Source organism: Colossoma macropomum, unplaced genomic scaffold (genome assembly GCF_904425465.1).
Source record: "Colossoma macropomum unplaced genomic scaffold, Colossoma_macropomum, whole genome shotgun sequence".
Classification (NCBI taxonomy): domain Eukaryota; kingdom Metazoa; phylum Chordata; class Actinopteri; order Characiformes; family Serrasalmidae; genus Colossoma; species Colossoma macropomum.
The window spans coordinates 17,575,682-17,602,156 of NW_023494806.1; the positions used below are offsets into that span (position 1 = coordinate 17,575,682).

Genomic DNA, 26,475 nt, shown 5'->3' on the forward strand with positions numbered 1-26,475 from the left:
ATGTATATATCAATCAGCATTAATGGTGCTTTCACAGATGTGCAGGTCACCCATGCCATGTGCACTAATGCCTCCCATACCATCATGAATACTGGCTTTTGAACTGTGCACTGATAACAAGCAGAGTGGTCTTTAGCCTGGAGGACACAGTGTCCATGATTTCCAAAGAGAATTTCAAATGTTGATTTGTCGGACCACATGACACTTTTCCACTTCCCCTCAGTCCATTTTAAATGAGCTCAGGCCCAAAGAAGGTGGCAGCATTTCTGGTTCCTGTTTATATATGGTTTTGTCTTTTCGTTTTAGAGTTTTAACTTGCATTTATGGATGCAGCGATGAATGGTGTTCACAGACAGTGGTTTTCAGAAGTGTTCCTGAGCCCATGCAGTGATTTCCTCTATAGAATCATGTCTGTTTTTAATGCAGTGCGGCCTGAGGGCACAAAGATCATGGCCAGAAAATACTGGTTTTCACACACAGAGTTTTTTCCAGAGTCTCTGAATCTTTTAATGATATTATGTATCATAGATGATGAAAATCAAATGTTCTTTGCTATTTTACATTGAAAAATGTTATACTTGAATTCTTGCACTATTTACACAGTCTTTCACAGAGTGGTGAACCCCTCCTAATCTTTACTTCTGCAAGACTCTTGCTTTTTTATACCCAGTCATGTTACCAACCTGTTGTCAATCAACCACCAGGTGTTTTACCACAACTTTACCAGCCTTTTGTTGCCCCGTCTCATCTTGTTTGGAACGTGTTGTTGGCATCGAATTCAAAATGGAATCGAATTCAAAATATTTTTCAAAAAAACAACATTTCTCAGGTTCAACATTTGAAATGTTGTCTTTGTACTATTTTCAATAAAATATAGGGTGATTTGCACCTAATTGCATTTTGTTTTAATTACATTTTGCACAGGTTCCCAACTTTTTGGAAATGGGGTTGTACATTAATATAACCAAATTTATTCTAAGCAATTTTTGGCCATTTCTATTGGTCCATTCATCGTAAAATGTTTACACCCGGGCTACCCAAAGTGGGGCCTGCGGGTCAAAGTTGGCCCACAAGGATGTTTAATTTGGCCTGCCAGAAAGTTTCCCCAACTCCTCTTCCCCTTCATCTAATGAGAAAAAAAAAACATATTTTTATATAACTTTTTACTTTAATTTTTAACACTGCATTTGGTCCCCCAAAACAGGCACCTCTGGTTTAGATAATGTACAGAACATTTGGTATTTTCAAATGGTGTACAACTGAAAAAAATAGTTTTTGATATGACAGCGATAATTTATACCAATAGCACTCTCCTCGCTCCCTGTTACACACCCCAGCTCCTCATAACGCACTCTCCAAGCCACAACATGGTCACAAGATCCCCGTAGCTGTGGCACTGGAATGCCCCGTAAATAGCCCTATACTAGACTTCCATGTGGCCCGCTGCCTATATGACAAACATTGCCCACAAACAGCGTGGTATCCAGATGGGCTGTGCTTGGCCCCCTTGATGCACAGAAGAGATCAAACACTGGGGTCTAAATGGAGCGGAAAGACAAACCCCTCAATCTGGCTGTTTGGGATTCTCAGTGGGCTTCTGCGAGCTGGCATTAACCAAAGCCTTTAAATGAAGTGTAAAGATCACAAGAGAGGTCCGTTTGTAGAATGAGCCAAATTAGGAGCCAAAGGTGAGACACCTTAACCCTTAGAAATCTCGTTATCACAATAACAAAAGCATGGTGTACTATTATCAATACTTCTCATTTGTAGCTCAGTGAGCTTCAAGGTTAGGCTTAGGAAGGTTTGAAAGGGAGGTTTTAACGGAGGACTCTGTAATGACACTTTTCTGGACAGGGTGTAGGCCTAACCTGTCCTTAATTCTGACCTGAACCTGCAACATAAAAGCTAATTTTCAGTGATTTAGAAGATGTATTCCTTTGTTGAATGTTGTTTGTAGCCTTTAGTCAGATAAGAAAAATGCTGTCTCATAAATACATGTATACAGGCCATTACATATCAATGCTCTTATAAGAAAAAACTTAGTATCTCAGGAATGGCGCTTTATAGGAGCAGGAAGACAAGAATAGCTTTTAGGTTGATATAACAAGATTTTCCTGTTGGTCCAGTCATGAAAAGTTCACAATGTAAATGACATTTTTGGAGTTTTTGATTTGACAGCAGCAACATAGTAACACAAATATGTCATACATGCTTCTGTATGAAAAGAAATGCGATTGCCATTCAGTGCACTTGAAACATGTTGACACCAAGCACATACCAAAGAGTCATATATTATCTGTGTGCATACTTATGCACCTGACCTTAAACTTTCATACAAGAATGTAATGATGCTTTAAATGACTGATGTACAGTACTGTGCAAACATCAGAGACCACCATTCATTTATTTAATTTCCAGTCATAACAGCCATTAAGTACAAATCATTAATTTTTCAGGATATGTTTCTGAGGAGATTAGTTATAGAGAAATTCCTAACAACCATGCAAGACCCAGTAGACCACCAGAATCAAGCCCCATTCTTGACTTAGATCAGAAAAAAATCCACAGGTATTTCTGTTCATCCTACTACTCTGAGAATACAGCTCTATACTATGGGTCTGAAAGGATGAGTAGCTGTCAAGAAGAAATTATTCAGAAATGGAAGTAGACAAACAAAGAAGATAATTTGCAGATCAAACAAGGAAGCTGCTGGTGAACAGCGGACATCTGGCCATTCCAGACCTCAACATCACTGAGTGTGTTTGGGATTATTTGGGATTGTGAGAAGCAGAAAATGCAGCCAACTTTTAAGATTGAACTTTGGAGGTGTGGAAAAATATCCCTGCAGATTTCTTTGAAAAACTGAAAGTTTTCAAGTCTCCTAAAAAGAATATAAGTTGTAGTAAAGGCAAAAAATGGATACAACAAATACTGAGACAATGGACATTGTTGAGACTCCAGTGTCATTTTCTGTTAAACATGTTCTCTGCTTTTTTTCCTGATGCTGAAAAAAACTACATGATGGATGTTTTGAATGGAAATTAAGTAAATGAAGGGTGGCCTCTGACTTTTGCATAATATGCTATATTAAAATGTAATAATGACAAACCCAGTGGGACTGCTAAATGAAAAGCCTGTCTCACCCACTCATTCAGTACAGCCCTTCCAAAGCCTGCATGGAGCCAATACATGGACATATATAACTTGTTTTATATAATATAAACCTCTGGGAGTCTTGTATTAAGGTCCTAGACACATCCTTCTTCAGCCCATTTCATACCCATGAACACTGAAATGTTTCCAGCTGTGCTCATCATGCACCTGGCCTGCATGCAATCCAATTAGTGCAACTACAGTGTGCATCACTGTTTACAAAGATGAAGAGTTTGTGAATGAAAAATTGCAAATACTCGTCATTTCTAAGTGTTTATATTGTTCATTCATTCATGATTCTTCTTTTATTTCTGAAAACCATACTTCAGCTCGTTGAAAAGGGTTTGATAGTAGAGTTTTGTTGTAATTATTGACCTCACTGTAATGGTTTCGCTTGCAAAGTGCTTTCACTTGCACACAGCGTAACTTTTGTGCACTGCAGACTAAAGAAGTTGTGAAGACTGGATGAGTCTGTTAATTCAATAAGTCACAGTGTCAGACTGAGGCTCACTGCTTTCTCCTCCTCTGCGTATCAAGGTCTCCTCTCGGTGGCATGGGTAAGAAAACGGGCGTGTGCGATATGAATAATCTCGAGTGCGCACGATACAAGGATGCCAGGGGCAGTGGCAGCTGTACTCATCACTGTTTCCATGGCGACCCCAAAGTGCTGCTGGGACAAGTGACGCTGCTGGGAGCGCGGCGGATGCCAAAGCCCAATGTCTCTCTCTCTCTCTTTCTCTGCTTCTATGTGTATATCTCTCTCTTTTCTTCTGTGCCTTCCTCTCTCTCTTTCTTTGTCCACCTTGTTCTCATTTTCTGTCTCAATTTCTCCCTCTCCATTCTTCTGTTTCAGGTTCACACATTCTCTCTCTCTCTTTCGCTCTCTCGTTCTACCTTTCTCTTTCTCCTTCTTGCTGAGCTTCTATTCATAGCTCTCTGTGGTAGACTGAGCTCAGGATAAACGCGGTGTTTTTTTTTTTACACACAGACCGCTCCGCTCAGCCCAGAGCGAGCCTCCCCTCCCTTGCCAAGGAAAGACAGACGAGGCTGAGATTGAGCAGGGCTGGCCAAGGGCAGGTGTGCGTCTGTTCTGACCATGACATCTGCGTTCTCTGTGGTCCTGTTCTAGTCTAAATCACACCTGATGCCCAGCCGCTCCAAAGCCATGGGTCAAGCACTGTGCCACAGCTTTGCCCCTGGTGAGCCATGTGCTATGAAGACATTCATTTTCTGAATTAGATTGCTTTAAATATAATTCCCCAGGGTCAGCATATCTCTTTTTTTTTAGATTTGTTTGGGAGATTGTTTTCTCTCCTGTACCTGCAGGTGTAAGCACCCCCTGGTCAAATTACATGTTTTGTTGATTTTCTAAGTGAAAATAAATTAACACATCCTCTACAGGAACAAGCCCTAATATGACCCTAGTTTTCTGCAAATTTCAGTGCATGATTTCTGTTTATTTGTTGAATTTAACACTTTGAAAAAAATAAAACTTCAAATATGAAATATGCTATAACTTTTGCACATGCCATGTTTTATGTTTTATTTTTTCAATAAGTTAAATTCAACAAAGAAAGTGTAATAATGTAATAAAATGTGCAGATGTTCTCTGTAGAGGTTGTGTACTTAAATTCACTTAGAAAAATTGCATGACCATTACTCGTTTGACTTTTATGCTTAAAGTACTTGGTACATGCAAAGTAAAACAAAACCTGACTGTTTTATATTTGTATATTCTAGATTTACACCTTCTGCAGAAGAAGACTATAACAGATACCTAAAAATAATTAAACTAATTTGATTGTAAGAAACATTAATCTGTCCAAAAAAATCACATTTCACCTTTTGAAGCTCAATTATAAAAACATGCATTGAAGACTACAGCCAACCAACAGTCACAACCATAGAAGCAGCCATTGTGGCAAATGGTCTTGGTTTCTGACATACTTTACCTAAACTCCCATTTGTGATACACTTAGAGTACACTTAGATATACGTCAGTGCTACATTCTGCTGACGTTTCCTCATTCTCAAGACCTTTTGCCTTTAACAAGCTAAAAGTAATGCTTTCCCTGTGTATTTATCTCCCTCTCATGCAAAACCCTTCAGACATTTTATGTTTTGATAAAGTTAGCCAAGATGCAAAAGTTCACTCAATGAGTCACTAGAAGTGCTAGACTAGTGACACTGAGGTGAGTATAGTTTTCATTTGGCTGCTAATTTATTTTAGAATCACACTGCCACCATTTATGGGATTCATTTCTGCTGCACTAATGCATGTGGGATCTACAGGATTGATATAATAGTGCAAGTTAAGTAGCTTAAGCTAGACAATGGGGCCTTAATGATGGGCAGGCTAGTTAAGGCCTAACCATCTTTGTAACGCCACAACTTTGCCATTTACAACAGCATCACGAACAAGTATGGATAAGAATGTGATATGCTATTTTAATATAATATGTAAGTCCTATAAGTATACTGTGAACTGGGTGTAGGTAAATAAGGTAATTCCATTTTTTTATTTCTGTAAAAATAAATCATTGAAATGTAAACAAACTTTTGCAAAGTGTCAGAATTGTTCACAGCTTCAATACCTCAAAAACCTTGCCTTTATCACAGAAAAGCACATAAAATAGTTGCAAATACACTGCCTGATGCCTGAACTGTTGTTTTACAGCAGTTTTTAGAAGGATTTTGGTCTTAAACATATTTTTCCATTAATTCTTGACAAAGAGGTATTTGTGTAAAGCAAAAAAATACTAAAGAAAAGTCTAATTTAACACAATGCTACCATTATCTACATTATATCTAAAAACAACACAAACATTGGTCATTTTGGTTAGCAAATAAATGGCTATATTTGTGTTATAAACATTATGACAGCTGGTTCCTGCCACCGCCACTATAAAGAATTCGATAACTGTCTCTACAACTCTACTGTTTTACATAAAAAACCTGACTGAACTGCTTTGTTTACTCAAAACATTAAAACATTATCTCAAAAACTGGTGGAATTCCACTTTAAGGACTGACGAATGAGCAAGCTGGGTCATTCCAAAAACCTGGCAGGGGCATTCCAGTCTTACTGTAGACTGCATTCTGCTGATCTCACAAAATATACATGTGGCTTCAAATGATACAGTTTGGCTCATATAGCCTCTGACGGGCCAGCTGTCCCCATGTTGTTTGGACAGGAGGTGGGGTTGGGCTGGGGCGGGGTCAGGGTCAGCAACGCTTTTGTGAGCGATTGTTCAAGCTCAATTGGCACTTCTGTAACAGGCCTTTGTAGGATGGATCAGTTCAGAGAATGGCATGGCTCAGTGCCACAGAAAGCCAGGCATTGTAGGTTTGGTCAGGCCGGAGCTTGGGACATAGAGAGTTGCTGAGTGAAATCGATCTGGCTGGGCTTAACCCCCAAGCCTTTCATGTGTCTATGTCACAGGCTAGGCCAGTTTTTTTGTTCAAATCAGCCTACGCAAGGCCTTTCCGTCTCACTGATCAGCACTTTACCCCCCTGTGAGGAGAGAGAGAGGCAGTGAACTGCATTGGAATCGTCGTTATTCTCCATTGTGCCTCAGGCACATCAATAGTGTTGGGTAGAAGCCTGGGCAAAAAAAGTGCTAGGCAAGACACTTTGGGATAAAGAGAATGGTCATGGGCGCATGGTACCAGGGAGAACCAGGAACAAAAGAGGCTGCAGCCTGCCCATGCATCAGGCGGGCACTAATGGGCAGAGCAACAAAACTGACAGACAGCTTAGTGTGATCTGACATCTGCAAAACAAAAAAATGCATTATGTTCACTTTTACAGTGTTGGAAGAGTCAAGGTTTTCCAAAAGGAGACAAGTGATTTACTTAAAAACGTACTATGTTATCAAGATTTTGCCTTTCCTTCATCTCAAAATGAAACACTAATAAATGGAATTTTTGGCTGGTGAACTGTACAGAGAAAATAGGAAGGTTTTAGTCATGTGTGGGTGGACCGGAAATGTAGCTGTTTCAAATGTTTTGGCTGAAACGACATATCATGTTTGAGAAGGGCAAGTCTGGACATATCCCACTGGCCATCTGCAGACACTACCATTTCATTAAAGAAGTAAATGTGAGGAAGTCCAAGACACTCCATATCACTAATGGGACATTCAGTAAGTCAGTAACTCAGTTCAGTAACTCTGCTATGAGGCATCATCTCAAATTCATCCATAGACTTGGATTTTAAGTTTGGAAAAGGGGAGTTCTGGTCTCTAATGTAAGTTAAATCCATTCATTTGCAGCCAATCATTCCTCAGTAATGTATTCTACTCATAATTAATTTATATCGTTGTCTTAACAAATGTCGCACTGCAAAATGACATTTCTCCATAGTGCAAAATTATGAAGATTTTACACTGATGTGCAATGCACGTATTGATCATTAAGCCATGAGCTATGACTTGTACATCAATTAGTGGAAAATTCCTTACCAAAGACTGGTGAATATATGGTTTAGCTGAGGTAAAAATGGAACCTCATCACCGTGAGTAACACAAATGAATATAACAAAAGGGCAATAAGAATGATTGTCTCAGGTCACAAAGTCTTATCATACAGATGATGGCTTTAGTGATTAAACAGCCCAGATGAAGCAGCTCTGGATAAGATGAACAGGACATCTTTCAAAGCTTCAGCTTCAGTGATCTATTCCATGAATATCATTTATCGATTAGTGATGCCCTGAACTAAAATTTAGAAAGGAGCTTCAGGGAACATTTCTTTCTGAGAGAAGTGCTTCCTGAGGGACCATGGCACAGAGATGCAACCATGCTGTCTAGTGAAGCCCTTCTGACAGGGACACACCTATTGCACCATTGCCCATGTGGAACCTAACTACAGCACCACTTGAGTGTGGGGGTATCTCCTGAGGAATGGATGTCAGAAACTGCTATGCTCTGGAAGGAGAATGATCAAGAGAATATGGACTATTTCAGGGATATTTCCTCAGTTTATGGTTTATTTTTCCTCAGACATGGTGGTAGCTCATCTGAATCAGGGGATATGATTTTAGCATAACCTGTTGAGCTCTGCAAATGGGTTGATGGTATCTTATATCTCTCAAAATGTGTAGACAGTGTTAGTTCGTACCTAAAGAATCAGGTTTTGATGCTCCAATCTTGTTGTTTGCACTGTTTTTGTTTCAATGAAATCAGAACTCCACATTTAGCCTACTGTAAATGAGCTCTTGAGGCTGAAAATCATTGCCTTCCATAAAGAATATCATTTAATCTTGAATTATACACACCATGTATGTAAATATCAAATCATGTAATTTTAAATATGTATAACGGTACCATAAATGGACCATTTAGAATTAGCACTACCTCCCTTAAAACGTGCTAATAATACACTCTTTATATCTGTCTGTATAAAATACGAACATGATAGTAATTTTTCCTTTTTCAGAAAAAGGCTGGGCATTGTTTGTAGAGGTCCTAATGTTTTGTCTTATTTATTTATTTTAATCTCAAATGTATAATATAGTGCTAACACTTTGATTTGGGCTGTTTAATCCCTGCCTGATTGTCTTAACCCCTCAAAATCCCAGGCTTATTACCTACTAAGGCTTATTATTCTGTAATTACAAGGACTTCAATACAAACTGGCTGAACTATTCTCAGGTTATAGAAATGTGTAATGAAACTTTGTGATAGTGGGACCTGGCCATTTAAAGGGTTAACAGATGGTCGTTCACCTTTTCTTTCTTTTTTAATGTGCTTATTTACCTCACTGTGTTTATTTATTTCACTGATGCTCAGTAGCAAACAACAAAAATACAGATTATGAAGTTACCTGATTTAGATCACCTGAATCTGAGACCATATGTTTTTTACAGTGTAAACAATCTACACTCTTAAAAAAGATATATATAGATATATAAACAGATTGGTTCTATTTAGAACCATACGTTCTAGGCCTATATAGAACCATGTCATGCATTTCAATGATTCTTTACATGGTGAAATGGTTCTTCAGATTGATGGAGAATGTGTTAAATATGGTTCTATATAGCACTAAAAAGTGTTCTTCTATTGTTATAAGCTTGACATCGTAAGAAGAACTTTTTTGGTGCTATATAGAAGATTATATTATATGTATATGTATCTATGCTGTATAGAACCATATACAACACATTCTGTATCAATCTAAGTATTTCACCATGCAATGAACCCACTGAGCATGCAAATGGTTCTTTGAGTCTTCATGGCTCATTTACAGAACCATTTGTCTTTACTAAAGAACCCTTGAAGAACCATCTTTTTAAAGATGGTTTTTTGGATTGATATAGAATGTGTTGTATATGGTTTCATATAGAATCTTTCTGAAAATGGTTCTATATAGCACCAAAAAGGGTTCTACTATTGTTAAGATGTCAGGCTTGTAACAACAGACAGACCCTTTTCGGTGCTATATAGAACCATTTTCAAAAAGGTTCTATATAGAACCACATACAACACATTCTCCATCAATCTGAAGAACCATTTCAGCATACAAAAAAACATTAAAACATTAACTGTTTCTATATGGAATTCATGGTTCTAAATAAAACCATTCTTCTTAAAGAACATTTGAAGAACCATGTTTTAAGAGTGTATAATAGATTAGAACAGGCTAAATCAGCACACCGCCATCGTTTATTTCATCTCAGACATCTTTTTTCTGTAGGTTACCTCAGGTTAGCACAGTTAGCATGGCGCGCGAGCTCAGCCTGTCGCGCGCGTGCCACCCTCCATTCCCGCGCTCTCCACTTTATGAATGGATGGGTGTGGCGAGCGGGAGCTCGAGCGCTGGTGGCGTCACGGCGCTCGTTGACATCCACAGGAGCCCTTTTTTCTATTCTGTTTTTTTATTATTATTATTACTATTCTTTGGGTCCAGCAGACCTGACGAGAGGAGTCCGACCACCAGACCACCAGACCACCATCCGCACATCACATCAGACCAGCATCGGAGCTCCAGACGACACGGTGAGGCAGAAAGGGGGGCGGGACGGGCGCGTGGTGTGCTTTTTTTCTTTTTTTGAGGAGAGGGAGGGAGATAACAAAGGAATCACAGACACGCTCGAGTTTCTGTAGTCAGAAAACTGAGGGAGCGATTAGGGAAGGACCCAGTTTGTCTCTGAGAAAGGATTCCTCCTCTCCTCTGTGGACTGATAGAGCGGCGGTTTAGCAGCACGAGCCTCGAACAAACTAACAAACAAACGAAGCAGCTCGTCGTCTGTCTGCATCTCGGTATAGAGCCCACTTTTCCAGACATGCTTACTGAATGAATTGCTGTGGTTGGAGCTGTACCTGCTACGAAGTTTAACTCTCTCTGTCTCTCTCTCTGTCTCTCTCTCTTTCTCTCAAGCACAGCAGCAACAAAAGGGGCCGAGGCAGCTCGCATCAGGACCAGTGAACACAAAGACACAGTAAAGCAACACCCGCCTGTTTTGTTCTGCCTCTTTTTTCGCCCCCTCAGTTATTGCATTCCTCCGGGCGTCTTCTCTTTCTTTCTGGAGCCCTTTCGTGTTGGCCGCGCTCTCGAGCCCCGCCGATCTCCGTCTCAGGATCTCAGGAGCGTCTTCTGGATCTTCTTCACAGAGCTGGTGGTGGTGAAACTACAGAAGCTTCTGCCAACTCCAGCTCCAGCTCCAGCCTCTGAGGGGAAAGTTATCTCTGCCTGTCTTCATCTTTATGGACGGCAAAAACTGGTTGGTCTTTTCCAGAGGAGAGTGAGGAGAAGAAGGAGAGGAAAGCGTGTCGAGGAGAAGCAGAAGGATTCCTCCTGAGAGAGATACACTGAAGGTAAGTGGGTTTTTTGCTTTCACTTCAGAGCAGTAGTCTGTTTTTCCGCATTTAGCTCCGTGTGTTGTGGTTTTGGTGGAGTAGCCGCGGCGGAGCTGCCTCTGTACTCGACTCCACATGTGCGCCTGGTCTCATTGCATAACAGAGAGGCGCTTTAGAAGTAGAAAACACTGAGTTTCGTACAACTTCGTACCACGTTAACGACGTTTGCTCGCTTGTTTTATGGTTTCAACGGGACGAAGAAGCTCCGTGGGTCGGTGTGTCGAAAGCTAGACTGCGTTGTCACTACAGCTCAGCCAAGTTCTCGGTCATGAGTGGGACTCACTACGAGTCACAACCCGCCGCTTAAAGTGAGCTAATACGCCAGTAAGCTGCTTTTAAGCTTTATAGCGATTTTATAAAAGACATATGTCTCATATGCCTCATATTCTTCAGCATACAATTGTCTAGACCAGCGCTCTCAACAATTGTGGGTGTGTCATCTGCTTCCCCCTGTCCAGAGTGCTCGGTGGTGTTTTGCTGAAGCACGTCCCCCCCGTAGCTCTACTATAGTAGGAACCCTCAGTTTGTTTGGGCAGCCAAGTATGTAAAAGGCTACTCTGCTTGCTATAATAGAGAAAGTTGAGGAGTATTTAATCAGAGTATGTTCCATTTGCCCCTTTTCATACATAAAAAGAGTTTAAATAAAAGATGGACTTCAAAACTTAGGCTGTAGAAGAGGTGGGCGATGTGCCAAATATATAATATCATGATACTTAAGTACTTTTTCATGATACACAAAAATTATATGATGCTTTGTTTTTCTGAAGTTTATTAAGTTGGACCAGAGGAAGGAATATATGCTCCCTTAGTAACGAAGCATGCATTTGGTCAGTGTTATTTACGTACTGAAGATGCTCAGAAAACCATACAGTGACGTAATTTTTTGCAATACCAATAAATTTCATCATATCGCCCACCCCCAGGCTATAGGACGCTATTCCCTTTTTTTGGGTGACTTAACACAGCTGTGTAAACAGTTTTGTCTGGCCAAAGTCAACTTCGCTTTGCCTCGCTGTGGTATTTTTCATAATTTCTGAACTATGCAGCCTTTTATCGTTTGTAATGACACTCAGAAGTTCTTCCGCTATATAGGTTGTTAAGTGAAACGTGGCATATCAGCTGCACTGACAAATGTTTGTGGTTATGTTGATTGTGACAGTTATCTGCGACAGAATTTGTAGCTGTAGTGATACTATGATCTGGAATGTAAATCAGTGGCAGGTGAGCAATCAGTGCTTTCACTTTTCAGCTTTCAGAAAACTTGAGTGTGAAAGCCTCCTCGCTTGAATGAGGCAGCGCTCTCCTGATGGATCTCGTTGCACGTCCCACTTCCCGCTCTGTGTCTCCTTTTTCTTGGTCAGATTTGTTGTTGGTGACTTGAGCTTTCCAGAGAGGTTGCACTCCAAACATTCCAGGCTTCTCGAGCACAGTGGAGCCGGCCCAGCTGGGAACCTTATAAGACCCTGGGGCTCTGAACGTTGAGCAATATCACTCTAGCCCAAAACTCCATACTCTGATGTCGTGGGGAAAGTGTATGTGTGTGTGTGTGTGGGGGGGGGTGGGGGGGCAGTTTGTGTTGCTGATCTCTGAATTCCACTCCCCCTAACCAGGGCAGTGTGCCATCTAAATCAACCCAGTCCCAGATGGATTACATACAAACACAAACATGCAAGTATATATAGATGCTCCAATACATAGAAATGTGCCCTAATACCCTCATACACAAATGGGGGGGAACTTGCGTACTGTACACAGAGACACCAAATGCCCAAACAAATGCTGCCTTGCTGTCCCAGCGACTGTCCTGCATACTCACCCGCACACTCAGGGGAAAACAAACATGTCCTTGCTTCCCAAACCACATGATGTTTGTCTGCACCAGAGCAATGGCAGTTTAGAGAGACGGCCATTGTAGCGTGTTCTATCTGTTCCCTTCTTTCTTGGCTGCTCCCACAGTTGTTTTTGAAAAGGGAGAGCCCGTGTGCAAAGGGAAACCGAGGCCAGGCCAGCGTGGGTGATAGAGCGGGAAAAGAGGGATGAGGAGAGATAAAAAAAAGATTGAAAGAAAGCAAAGGGAGAAAAGAGGAGTGCAGATCCTGGAGAGAAGGTGCAGAAGGGTCAGGGTGGGGGTGCTTTGGCTGAATCAAGTTGCAGCTGCATGCAAAAGAGAGAGAGTGAGTTAGAGAGAGAGAGAGAAAGCGGGAACAAGGGTGAGACATGGTTATAGGAAAACAAGAGGGTAATTATTAATGAGACACATTTCAAGAGAGTGAAAGAAGACACAGAAAGAGGCCTAGAGAAAGGCTTGGATGTCACAAATGAGAGCAAGACATAAGCATACTGCTGCTTTTTTTTCATAGCCAGGTTTAAACCAACTTCTCAGTATTACCTTGGGGGCGGAGCTATTCGCTGATTGATTTTAGATTTACTCTGCCTTTGTGTCATCTCATCCCACATTACTTCCAAAATCAAAAACAATCAGATAATAACTTTGGTTTGCTTACATGAAAATCATGCACTAGTGAATAAAATGCATGATTTCAATCCATCATTCAATAAGTGTCAAACCACAAACAACAGTTTCTAAATGTTAAATGACACTGCTAACTAGAAGAGTGGAGAATAAGCTTAGCTCACATGACAACAGCCCTGCTCACCACAGAACGGGAGTAACACCACTGACACAAGTTTAGATAATAATGACTCAAATCTGAGGGAGTGAAGTCGAGCGGCTGGGTTTGGAGGACAGAAAAGTGAATTTAACTTGTTTGAAATACGATCATCGTTTTGAAATACCTCAGTATGTCTTATTAGCATTATACACCCCAGAATGCTTCCATACTGCAGCCAGCATCTTTTTTGTTTTGCACTCGTCCTATATATTTACATTTATTCATTTGGCAGACACTTATGTGCAAATGTGACTTACAAGTCAGGCAAGTACAATCAAACCGTACAGCTATGACAAGAATCAACTTTGATGCACATGCCACACATTCCCATTACAGGAACTCCCAGTGCAAGACAAAATGCTACAAGGTACAGTAAGTTCATATAAACATGGTGCAAAGTAAATTAAGCAGGAGAGAGTAAGCCCATAATGATAACCATAATATTGTATAATATGGGATAATGTAGTGAAAAAGCACCTGAGCGTTTTTGGACCAAAAAGGTAAACACAATAGCAATGACTCTGATGACACAAGGACAGTGTATGGCAATGACAGCCCATAACTAGGCTTCACTGTGGTAGTAGTAGTAGTAGTAATAATAATACATTTTATTTACATAGCATCTTTCCGGACCCAAGGTCACTGTACAATATAAAATGAAAAATGCAAATTAATAAAACAAGATTTTAAGTATATGTATGTGAGATAAATAAAACAAGACATGTCTGTGTCTATATGTGTGTCAAATAAGTGACTGAGACTGACTGTGGCTGTTAGTAGAATAGTACTGTATAGAAAGATATGATATGTTATTTGAAAAAAAAAAACAGGGTAGTACAGTTATGAAAGTGTAGAGGGAGGGAATTCCTAAGGGCAATGGCTTTAAATGATCTAACACCCATAGTAGACCACTTTACCTAAGGACTTGCACGTCAACTCATACCAGCAGATCTAAGAGAGTGGGAAAGTACATACGGATGGAAGAATCCATAGAGGTGGGAAAGTCAAGTCCATTGCTTTACATGTAATGAAAAGGAGTACAAATTGAATGTGAACAGCTATGGGAAGCTGGTGAGAACTGGGATGGTATAGGCAAATTTCCTAGTATGTTTAAGTATTGACATTTATAATTACATAAACCTGTCTATGTAAACCTCACCTGCTTCTAGAGGTGTGTATTAGTGTGGCATTCCAACACTGAATTTTTCACAGCTGATCTTGCAAATCAAGTTTGTCACAAGCCTTTGAATATTAGAGCTAGGTGTGTCAATGGTTTCAGTTAATTAAAAAGGATAGTGTCTTTAGATCCACCTGGTTTCACTAATGGCACGCCTTAAGAAAGTATGGAACATAATTTGGCAATTAGATGTAACGAATAACTAAAACAGTACTTATACACCCTGCTGTGTGGGGTCTGTGTACACGTGCTATAGAACAGGGCTGCCAAACTCTACTTCTGGAGGTTTGTCATGTCATGTTCCATTCTCAATCTAAAATTCATGTGAATGGTACTCAGATGTTCCTGAAGAATTTTAACCAATGTGATAGACCCCTGGACTTAAAGTATGTGCTTCAGCTTTGCACACCTGATTCATTACTCTGCTGACCTCCTCCACACACAAGGTAACCTAAATCTGTTGTGAAAGTTGACAAAAGTACCTGTAGACTCTTCTGATCCTTCTTGGAGAGTCATTTTTTAGCTGATGGCACTGGGGCCCAACCCTGTTCCCAGAAAGTCCTCATCTCTGTCATTATGGGCTGTGCCAGTTCTAAACACATTGCACTACAGTATTAAGATGCTTCCAGGGAACCTGATACACTGGATGAGATGTGGTAGATTAGGCTTGGAACTTTTCAGGATGGTAGATGTGCTGAAGCAGGGTTGGGCACTGCCGCCACAGACGTCAACCCTTAAATGCATAGGTGTATCTAATCCTGTTCATACGGTATGTGCGTAAATCAGAGACCACATATAATTTGTTTAATTTTCAGTCAGAACTGCCCATAAGCACAAGTTATTCATTTTTCAGCGTCAGGGAAAAAGCAGAAAGCATATATTTAACAGAAAATTACACAGATACTGTGGAACAGTCTACCTCTAGACATTAGGTCTGCACCCTCTACTAATGCTTTTAAGTCTAGATTAAATACACAATCTAAATAATCTCAAACACATTTTATGATGTCGAGGTTTGATCTCTGGGGTGGTCAGTTCATTGTTCTGAGAACACCTGCAGCTCATTGGTTGGCCAATTTCTTCTTTTTTCTCTATGTCCTTTTCTCAGTAACAGCTTCTTGACAGCTACACATCCTTTCAGACCCAAAGTATTAAGTTTCTTCTCACAGTGAATGGATGAACAGAAACACCTGTGGATTTTTCAGATCTGAATCAAGAGTGGAGCTTGTTTTTCTTCTCTCACACATGAAGTTGTTAACGCCTGTTTCTCTGAAAATGACTGCTTTGGTGGTTTCTATATCTTTTAATATTATCTTTTAATATTTTAATATCAATAGCCGTTTTAACTAAAAATGAAATAAATGAAGAATTGATTTTTGCACTGTACTGTACCGCAAGTTGTGAATGACCCAGCACAGTACGTCTAGCACAATTTGTTCTATAACCTGCCATGGTAGTGTGATTGAGACTGTCAAAATATTTTGAAGTCAATAACCATATAGTAAAATAAAATATACTTTTCTGAAAAGAAATGGATACGGTGGTGATGGGGTCTCTTCAGTAGCAACCTGAGGCAAGCGTTTATGGCTTAATGTTCAGACAGTGAATTCTCTCACTCTTGGTGTGTCTTCACCATTGTTCAAACATATTTTCATTTCCAAATTTTCCAAAAATTAAAGAGCTTCCTTGAAGCCAGTAAATTGCCTACATATTTTGTATTATGTCAATGTTGAAGACTTTTTCTGTTTTGGAACTAAAATCAAACACAATATGGAAAATAGAGAGCAAATGCAATTTACACTATGACACAAAAGTTTCACAGGGATGTGTTTCCTGTCTCACAGTTACACACACACACACGTTAACAGTGTGGGGGGAAATGTGTCTGTGCCAGGTTGGTGAAAGACATGAGGATATGAAGGTGTGATGTTGGGATGGAGGAGAGGCCTTGACTGGTGATAAGCTCTGCTGCATCACCCGCACCAGCCTTTCCTCCTGCTGTCTGCGCCTGTATTCCCTCAGTTCTCTCCTTCAGCCAGCCAGGGAATGTGTGTGTGTGTTTGTGTGTGTTTTTTTGTCTGCCTGTCTGAATGCCTGTTCTGGGGTCCATGGTGACAGTGCACATAGGGGAGTCCATTGCACAACTCCTGTTGATTCATTCTTGAATAACCTCAGGCCTTGTGGAGCAAAGGTTTCTAATGTGCTGATATCACTTCCTTTTTCTCTATCAAGATCTGCAACATTGTTTTAAATGAATTAATGGACACTAAATGTGTTCAGTCACAGTGGACTGTAAGGGTTTTTATGGCCTTAATTTCACTAGTGCACATTATTAATCAACATTCTTTGGAGTTCTTGTCTTTTTTGCTCAACAAACTGGGGAAAGGGTGGGCAGATTGGAATTGCAGTCTGAAAATGGTTCTCCTGGACTTAACATCCCAAAGTTCTTTTTGCTAGTATGTGAAGAGTGTATTATGAGCTTGTACTTCTGTTTTTCTGTGCTTTGGTTTCTACTGTCACGGTTCAGGGTTAGTCTAGTTTTGTTAAAATGTCAGAGATGTCCTCACAAAGCTTTGCCACATCACAAGGCTTTTAATAAGAACTTTGGTGTTTCAACAAACATCTGCCTTTCTTGGAAAGTAAATACTGATATTTATCAGATTCTTATACAACAGGACTAATGTGAACTTTGCTATGGAGGCCAATGGTGAACAGAGAGTCTATATAAAGTGGAGCTATAAATAGTCCATTATTCAATAGAAGACTACTCAGATTACAGAGGAAATGTGTTGTAAAGATACTAAATATACTTTTAGTTTAATTTTTTAGACTTTCTGTATATTTATTTCACGAAAAAAAAATCATCATTTCATCATCATCATAGCTGACATCTATTACATTAACACCTTTTTTATGCAGTTACCTTACCTTATGTACAGGTTTGTGGTACTTTCAGTAAAAGAACCTGTACCTGACCCACACTTAACTTCCTGAAACACAAATTAACATGTTAAAACTCTGTAGAAAAAGCTCTTTAAAGGTTCCTGGCTGGGTTGTGAAGTTGTTCTTGCTATAGATAAATGCAGTAGTTTAAGCATGTAAAACCTTTTTTTAGATTTATATTTCTTACAGTTCTTTACCATCTAAGAAACAAGCCAAACAAGCCATAAGTCCAAGTAAATTACCACAAAAGTGCAGATTGAAATTCTTTTAAGATGCAGTGGATAAAAATGCTAAATGACAAGCGACTCTAAGGCCAGTGCATTGTATTTTATTTGGAAGACATGTCTCATGTTGTGATGAACAGATATAATAAATATATTCCAACTTTTTAAAAGTGTTTAGAAAATTTTTAACTGTTTCCTGCAAAAACTATGAATGGATTCTGCAGATAAATAGGCTTAACAGCATTATTTACAAAACAGGTTTCTGTACAGAGGAGGATGATTCCACCTGTAGCTTTGAACTGCATCTAACCTGAAGAAGTGTGAACAAGATGCAATGAAAAAACATATGTTAAGCACTCCACCGTTTTTTGGATTATCAGGGTTTTTTTCTGTTTCTGTTTTTTATTTTGCGCTTTATTTACATTTTAGTGACCCCATTATTTTTAATACAGGACATCAAACAGTGCCATACCATGCTTACATGATTTTTACAAAAAAATGTCATTGCAAGGGCTCAAATGTGTCTCATATTGTGCTTCTTTTTGGGATTTCTTTAAAAGTTTAGAAGAAGTTCAAAGATCTTCTTGGTATCTGAGTAAATTTCAGTGCTTTTTATCCTCTGAGAGCTTCTTTCTCTGTGGTGAAGTATTTGCAGGAGTTCTTTCTCCACTGATAGGGTACTGATAGTTGATACTGACCCAGAAACACAGCATGGAAGAGCAGCTTGTATGACACTTTCAGGGAATAGACAGAGCTTGAGATCAAGTATCCAGTTTTGGACTTACAGTGCTTACGTAAGGTCAGTGGGAGAGAGAGGAACCAGATCCAAAATCAACACGATGAATGAAGACAACATCTCCACTGAAACACCGCAAGATCACTGTCAGCCCAAGGGTTTTTAGGTCAGTAGCGATTTTAGCAAAGTGGATGGGGTAAAACTGACTCCAGCTTTGCTTCATTGGTTGGTACATGTGTTGTGTTGGGCCTTCTTCTGCAGACCAAGAGTTGAGAGAGTGCAGAAATTGCAGGCTGACTTTTAATAAGTTTTCATTAGGCTTTTTCAGGAAGGTGTGGGGCTCATTAAATCAGAATTAAGAAGCCACATTAACAGCTCCTCTATGCCTGTATGTGTGTGCGCGCATGAGTATGAGGAACAAAAAGGGTAGAGAAATGAATAGAAACAGAGTGGTACAAATAAGGAAAAGAATGAATCATATTCTTTTTTCTTTCCATATTTAAACTACAAAATCAGTCGCCTGTCTTGAGTTTGTGAAAGGAGTTTGCTCTCTTGTATGACAGTCTTTGACAGATCTGAAAGAACCAGTTTTGATTACTGGTCTTCAGTTGACTTAATTACTGGCAGTAATTACATTGGCACAAATCATTAAATCTAGTTTGTTTACACCCTGCATATGGTAGAAATTTATGTTTTTTACTTGCATGCTGTCTAAGTCTGTTTTTTTGCAATGAAGACCACCTGTGGAGTGACCACTGATCCTGTGCCAGAGTATACATTTCACCATAATGTAGTTAGAATGGAACTTCTTTTCTGGAAATGGAAATTATAGACCTCACCAGACTGAAAATATAAAACACTGATGCAACCGTGCTGACACACCATGTGAGTCATCAGGGGGGAACCCTGAACCGCAGCTCCTACGTGCTACCTCAGACGTTGCCTGGCTGGCTGCTTCAAGTTGGGAGTTGCTGTTGTGGCATTTCTTTAATGCTCCCAATAGCTGTAACTGGGAGGCCACTGCTACACTCCCTCTCATTAGTGTGCTATGAAGTTACCGTGGATACAATGTAGTGTTTTGATGTAGTTTTCCATACAGGTAGTTGTGTTTGTTGGTGTGATGTGGCATTAAAATGCAGTCTGTAACAGTGCTTTGAATTAATGATTAAATTACTCTTCCCCCCCAGCTGCTTTACTAAAGAGTTGTTTTATTAACACATATAAGAAGTGTAGGAAGGCTCAATGTAGGGATGCACAGTGATATCAGAATCATATCAGCATCAGTAGATTTTTGCTTTATGAAAAGAAAATTATGGCATCGGACAGATGTTTAGATTTGCCCAATATTTCAAACCAATATTTAATGATTTATTTAATGTAGTCTGTAAGAGCAGACCATTTAGGAGACACAGCTCTACTCTGCTAAAATGTTGTTTTTTTTATTCATTTTACTGCAACTGTAGCCCGATAGAAATAAATGTTTTGTTTCAGTAATGCTGATCCAGGTAGATGTAGACTCAATTTTTGCATTTTGTAAATCTTTGTATGTATCGGCACTGGCACCAGCAGACAGACTTGGGCAGAATACTTTGAAAAAGTAGTGATGGCTGAATTCTGAATATGCTTCCCTGAACATATGCCATTCAATTACAGTAAATGAAATTAACATATTTATGATACCTCAACTCAGTCTTCCCTCAAAGAAGTTTAGTGATGCTTAGATTAATAACTGGCTCATTAGTTTGGTTTATCAGTCTTCTCAGGCTTTAGCAGGAACTTCAGTGTTTGTAAAGAAGCTGTTTAATAAGTTCTTGTTTAGAATATGTCTTGTGCACTGATTTTAAAAAAGTTAATAAACAAGCATTGATGGTGTTTCTTTTAAAGATGGTATAATATTTTCAAATTTAGTAGGTAAGCATTCTAAATGTATTTTCCTTAAAGTGTAAAATGTAACTGTATTCTGAATACTGCCTTTAAAAATGTAACTTGGACTAAATACAGATACTTAATTTCTAAATACATATTCCCAATACTTGTATTCCGTTAGCCCTGTCAGCAGATATGTATATGAAAATGATCAAATATCAGCATCAACCCACAATTCCCATATTGATGCCAGAGCAATCAGCTGACTGTGGCATAACATACAATTTTCTTGATAGTTCAGAAGTACCACCAAAACTTAACACCAGTCATACAACACCCAAGCTTCTATTATCATGTATTAGTACTAGGCGCTGCACATAACGTGTGAAAATAACTTGTTCTTCACAGAACACATTTAATCCATGCTATCAGTCTTCTTGTTATTTCCATCAGTGATAAACTGTAATCACCATGATGCAAATGACGCAGTCACAGTATGAGATGGCTCATGGCAGCACATTGTGAGCTAACAGCAATATAGATTTTTCCATTGCTTTTTGGATTTGGCCCTTGAAATGTTCTAAAGGGTACTAAAGAGTGCAGTGTGTGTGTCTATATATGTGTGTGTGTGTGTACTATTAACATATGACCTGATGCTCCTCAGTTTTTGTTGTATGTCATTTTGGTTATAGCAAAGTATCTCTCTGAAATAGTAACTTTACAAGAGAAAGATAAGACATTCATAACTTTTAACATAAGTCATTGTAATATATGTTATTCCAGCAGTTTTTTCTACACAGTTTCTACATAGTCAATCAGAGTATATAGATGTTTCATTGTAGAAATGTACCAACTTAGATTTCTTTACAATGTTGAGTTATAGTGTAATTTCTACAAATATAACCATTTTATTTACCATCCAAAATCATCTATTTTTCATGTTATCTAATGTTGTTTATGGTAAAATAGTGCTAAATCTGAAAAAATGAAACTCTTTGGGGACTGTTTTACCTTATTATACCCTGCATGTACCTCTCCACCATGAATGCATTTTAAAAATGTGTTTTAGGCCAAAAGCTTATCCATTTGCAAAACTGTTCTGAATCAGTGTTTCAGGCATCAGGCAATGTATTCATAACCATTGCATATAATATACTTTTATATACCTATATAAGCTACCTTTTTTATGAGGTAGCTTTTAGACACATTAAAGGCTTCAGGTGTCTGGTTCTGTTGTGAGTAATTCTGACTTGAATTTTCTCATTCATGATGAAATGTTCACACAATTTAAAGAGCAGCTAGCATTTTCAAATGGTCTAAAAAAAAAAGAAAAACAAAAAATTGTTACGAGGTTTTGATGTGACTGCTACAGTGCATGCATGTATCGCAGTCCTCATGTTTAAAAGTCTATTTCTATCTGGCGTGTTTCTCCTCCACATTTTTAAACAGTGTATGGAGATGCATACCAAAGCAGTTACAGCATCACCCAGTCAACACTCCACAGACATCCCAACAAAGCCCCTTCCTGTTTGCACTGAAAGCCCCTTTCCCAAGAGAGATGGAGTCAGACACGCACAGAGACAGAGAGGGAGAGAAAGAAAGAGAGAGAAAAGAGAGAGAGAGAGAGTAAGAGATAGAACGAGAGAGAGAAAGGGATCAACACAGAAAAGAATGTGACTGAAAAAGCAAGACCCGAGTCAAACAGTGGCCTCCTTCTCTTTTCTCCAGGGCCCAAAAATTCTGCACTCTACCCAGCCTACAATGCCAGGCCTGTAAGAGCATCTCAGAGATACAAATGCCATAGAGTCTTTGTGACTGTGTGGTGTGTGTAAGGGTGGGCGATTTGGCAAAACTGTGTAAAATCACAATGTATAATAAGAATTTAGAATAAACAGTTGGCATTGTCCAAGATCTAAACACAAAATTGGCAATCATCAGTCAGCCAATGTATAATTTCTTGCAGTTTTGTGACATAAACAGTGTCAGCCAGGAAAGCGCACTCATGCTATATATGAGTGCTTCTGCTACACCTGTACCATAATGCTGTAGTATAATTATTCATGACTCATTGTGCTAAATAGCTAAATAGTTGCCTCTTACTTTAAAATGGCAGTTTGGCCCATTAAAGCTACACTATGTCAGATTTGGGGATTTGGAGACCTCTCTGGTGGAAATGTGTTATTGCATGCAATGCGGAAGAACATTTTGTAATGTCAGTTGTGCTTTGGGCCTCTTCCCCAAGCAGACGAATCTGATGATTGAAAGTGTGTTCAAAGAGTGTTCAAAGAGAATTCAAAACGTGGTGAAGGATGTGTTTTCCGAGGATGTAACTGTCATTAATTGTCATCATATTTTCATCAGTATTATGTTGATTTAAGAACTAAACATCGATACTTGCTACTATGCAGTCTGTGCAGTTACTGTAGACGAGTTGTTGATTACTAGGTCTCTATAATTGGTCTAAATTTGTGTTGTGTGGTTGTTCAGTCTTCAAGAAATACTTATGAAGATAATTTATTACAGTGATAATAACAATGTCAGATTGCTCACCCTTAGGTGTATGTATCCCTGTATCCTCTCTCTCCTCTCTCTCTCTCTCTCTCTCTTCTCTCTCTCCCTCCCTCTCTCTTTCCCTCTCACTCTCTTTCTGGCTCTAAGCATGTACAGAAGAAAAGCAGGGCTGTGTCTGCAACCCTCTTGCACTCCCTCACTCCCCCAGAGGTGAACGGCCTGATCCCGGCTTGGCCCGCTGCGCCTGCAGCCTGAGCTCTAGAGGTGTTTGGCTTGGCAGGGTTTTGTATTTGATCAGCCTGTTTGTCCAATCCAACCCCTCCTCCTGCACCCTCTCCACACCCTCCTTGTCTCTAGAACTTTATTTTTCTTTACATAAAATAAGAGTACAGGATGCTTTGTGGATGGAGTGTAATGTGTTCATTAGGAGGCTACATCCAGCTCAAAGCACCATGTGTTCAGTCTATTCTTTAAACAGAGGTGTCCAGTTTTTTAAAAGCAAAAACCAAATTTGCACAACTTTCCACAACAATTACATACTACTTATCTGGAAAAGTGAATAAAAGTAGATCACATATCTAAACACAGTAGTGGCAGCCATCTTTTAATACATAACAGTATGCAACAACCGAACAACCTCAAGGCCTCAAGGCCTCAACAACCGAATATAACCTCAGATTTTTCAGCATTTAGTGTGTCCACTTTTTGCCTTTATTACAGCTTCCATTCTTTTCAGGAGACTTGCTTTCAGCTTTAGACTGTAAATGAAAAAGGGATGGGTGGTCTCTGACATTTACGCAGTACTGTACAGGGACAGAAACCACATAAGCAAATCTATTTGAGATTACTAAACTTGACAGCATGCATGTGATGCAATTTACACAATGCCGGTCTTTACTTATTAGCTACCTCCAGTCCTAAAGGATCAAATTAAAAATGGATGCTTTATTAGTTTACTAGTTACAACAGATCTGTTTCTGAATTCAGCCAAGAAAGATTTTTGTTTGAGATCTTAAATACCTTTAGTTTCAGTGACTAAATTCATACTATGAAAATGTGGGTCCTTACATTCAGCTTTTAGAACACAATCAGACAAATATCTAATTTTAACTGGATTGTAAGTTATTTACCCTCATTTTCTTCTCTTATTTCCCCTAGCTTGTTAGCTCTCATGTTGCTATTCTAGTCTGAAGTGTTTACACATCAAAGTATGAGGGCTAGTGAAGATTTATCCGAAGGTCTGACAGGTTAAGAACATTCCAACATTCCAACAACTAACGTACAAGTGCAAATACCTGGTAATGGCCTGCTGAAGCATCCTGGGCTGCACCTCACAAAAGAGACTGACAAGTGCAGGAAAAATGTTGCTTTTCCAGACTGATTTAGGATCAGTTTTTATCTTCTATGGTTGACTTGACTGGTGTTAATTTTGACTGACCTGGGCTGGGCACATTTGAAGGTGTCCTCATTCTTTTGTGAAGTCTAAAACAGTCCACTGCAGGTGTTTGGGCAAGCTTTCTGTCACATGACATTCAAAATAAGATTGAAATTACGTCATGCTACACCATGGTGTGCTTTTTTTAGAATGTCATTTTTTTTCTGACTGCACTACACTGACTGTGGTGAGGTGGTTTTGGTATCTGATCTCAATGTCATGCTAGAACTACGCTCTTCTTTCTGATAGATATAATCAGCATTATATTGCCAAAGGCCTGCACTTTACAATATATTAATGAAGCCTTCATGTAACAATGCTAACAATCAGGCCCACAGAAGTTTAGTTATGATGCTGCAACACATAACAAAACATTTGTGATTGGTTGATGACTTAATTTGAGTGTTGCAGCTTTTGCAATATCACTATTGCAAAAGCCAATATTGCAGTAATGAGTAACAATGTATTGTGCACCCCAATTGCCACTATTCCAAATATGATCCCTGCCATCTGCAAAACCTTACAACTCCTTCATGTGCAAATCTGCTGTTATCTGCAGAGACGCTAGCACAGTAAATCAGATGTTCAGGTACTCAGCCATAGCATAGTCCTGTGATTAAGCCTTGGTGCTGGAGCCGCTGGGTCAAGCCTTAATGAGATTAGCCTCTTCACTTTAGCATGCTGTGCTTAAAGAGCCTCATGTTCAACCTCCAGGGGACATCCTGCTCAAAACATTACTTAATGCTTGCATGTTCCTGTGTCAACTGATCAGAGATCAGGTCTTAATGTTTTCCTCATAGAGAATAAGGCATGAACAGTACTTGTAGAAGCTGACTTTAGACATCTAAATTTCATGTCACAGATGATTTTATAGGGAAAAAATACAGTGTATCAAAAATACAAGCTGCTAATCTAGTGGGGTGTTTGAATGTATTGCATGCAACTTTGTTTTTGAATTGCCAAGTTGCACAGAAGTTATATTGCAGACAGCTCACATGAACGTTTCACCATGTAAAGCCAGATTTTTGAGAGTGAGGAAGTTAAGTGTGGATTCACAGATGGTTAGTGATGAAAAAACGATAGCTGTCAGGTATGAGGCACAGGGGAGTATGAAAGGTTGGGGGTGCAGTGGGGTCAGTGGATGCTTTGCATTCTTCAGTGGCATAAAGCTGCTCTGATGGAGATGGAGTGAGCTAAGTGGAGCTCCATGGATGGCAGGAGTTCATCAGGGCCTCCTGAATGCCTGAATATTAAAATCCTGCTACTACTGTTAGCTAAGAAACATATTTTTGTCCACTGTTATAGATAATAGTATGGCATTATGTCAGAAACCACATAAGCAAGTCTATTTGAGATTACTGAAAATTTCAGCAAGTGTGTGATGATTTAGGCATGCAGGTTATTTGATGCGTATTGGTTGGGGTTTGAGCTTTCATTACTCATTAGCTATATTAGCCTCATATCTCCAGTTCAAAACTAAAGAAGCAAACTTTAGACAACAGTAGTCAATCAGCAGATGTACAATTTGTTTCTGTACCAATACATTGTCTGAATTTCTGTATTTTTTTCTCTGAGCCTCGTTACTGTTATGTCATACAGCTAACGTAAGAAGCTGTGTACTGTTTGGATCATTATTTTCCCCTGAGCACTTGTCAGGGTTGGAGAGCCATACGCAGCTGAAATGGGTGTCAGTGCATGCCGCAGAGCAGTGGGGCAGATGTGTTGTGGAAAAGTGCCTTTGGCCTCAGTGATATGAAGCAGGTCCCCAAGAGTACTGTCAGCACACACACACACAGATAACAGTAGCATCCAAAAAATCTTGCTCCCTGCCTAATGCATAGTCTCAAATTCATGGGTCCCTGCCAGTAGACCTTCACCATCTCCAGACCCCTTCCT

At 39.4% G+C, this 26,475-nt stretch overlaps 1 protein-coding gene across 2 annotated transcripts in view; it reads left to right on the forward strand.

The window, feature by feature from the left end:
- The first annotated feature begins 10,206 nt into the window (after positions 1–10,206).
- rhobtb4 (Rho related BTB domain containing 4) overlaps positions 10,207–26,475 on the forward strand; it is a 65,822-nt gene continuing 49,553 nt past the window's right edge. Inside the window, exons 1-2 of one of the 2 annotated variants that reach the window (XM_036598024.1) lie at positions 10,207–10,418; positions 10,537–10,973. The gene's annotated coding sequence lies outside the window, so the exon portion shown is untranslated. The remainder of the gene's footprint in view (positions 10,419–10,536; positions 10,974–26,475) is intronic. The other variant, XM_036598023.1, reaches the window with a different exon arrangement.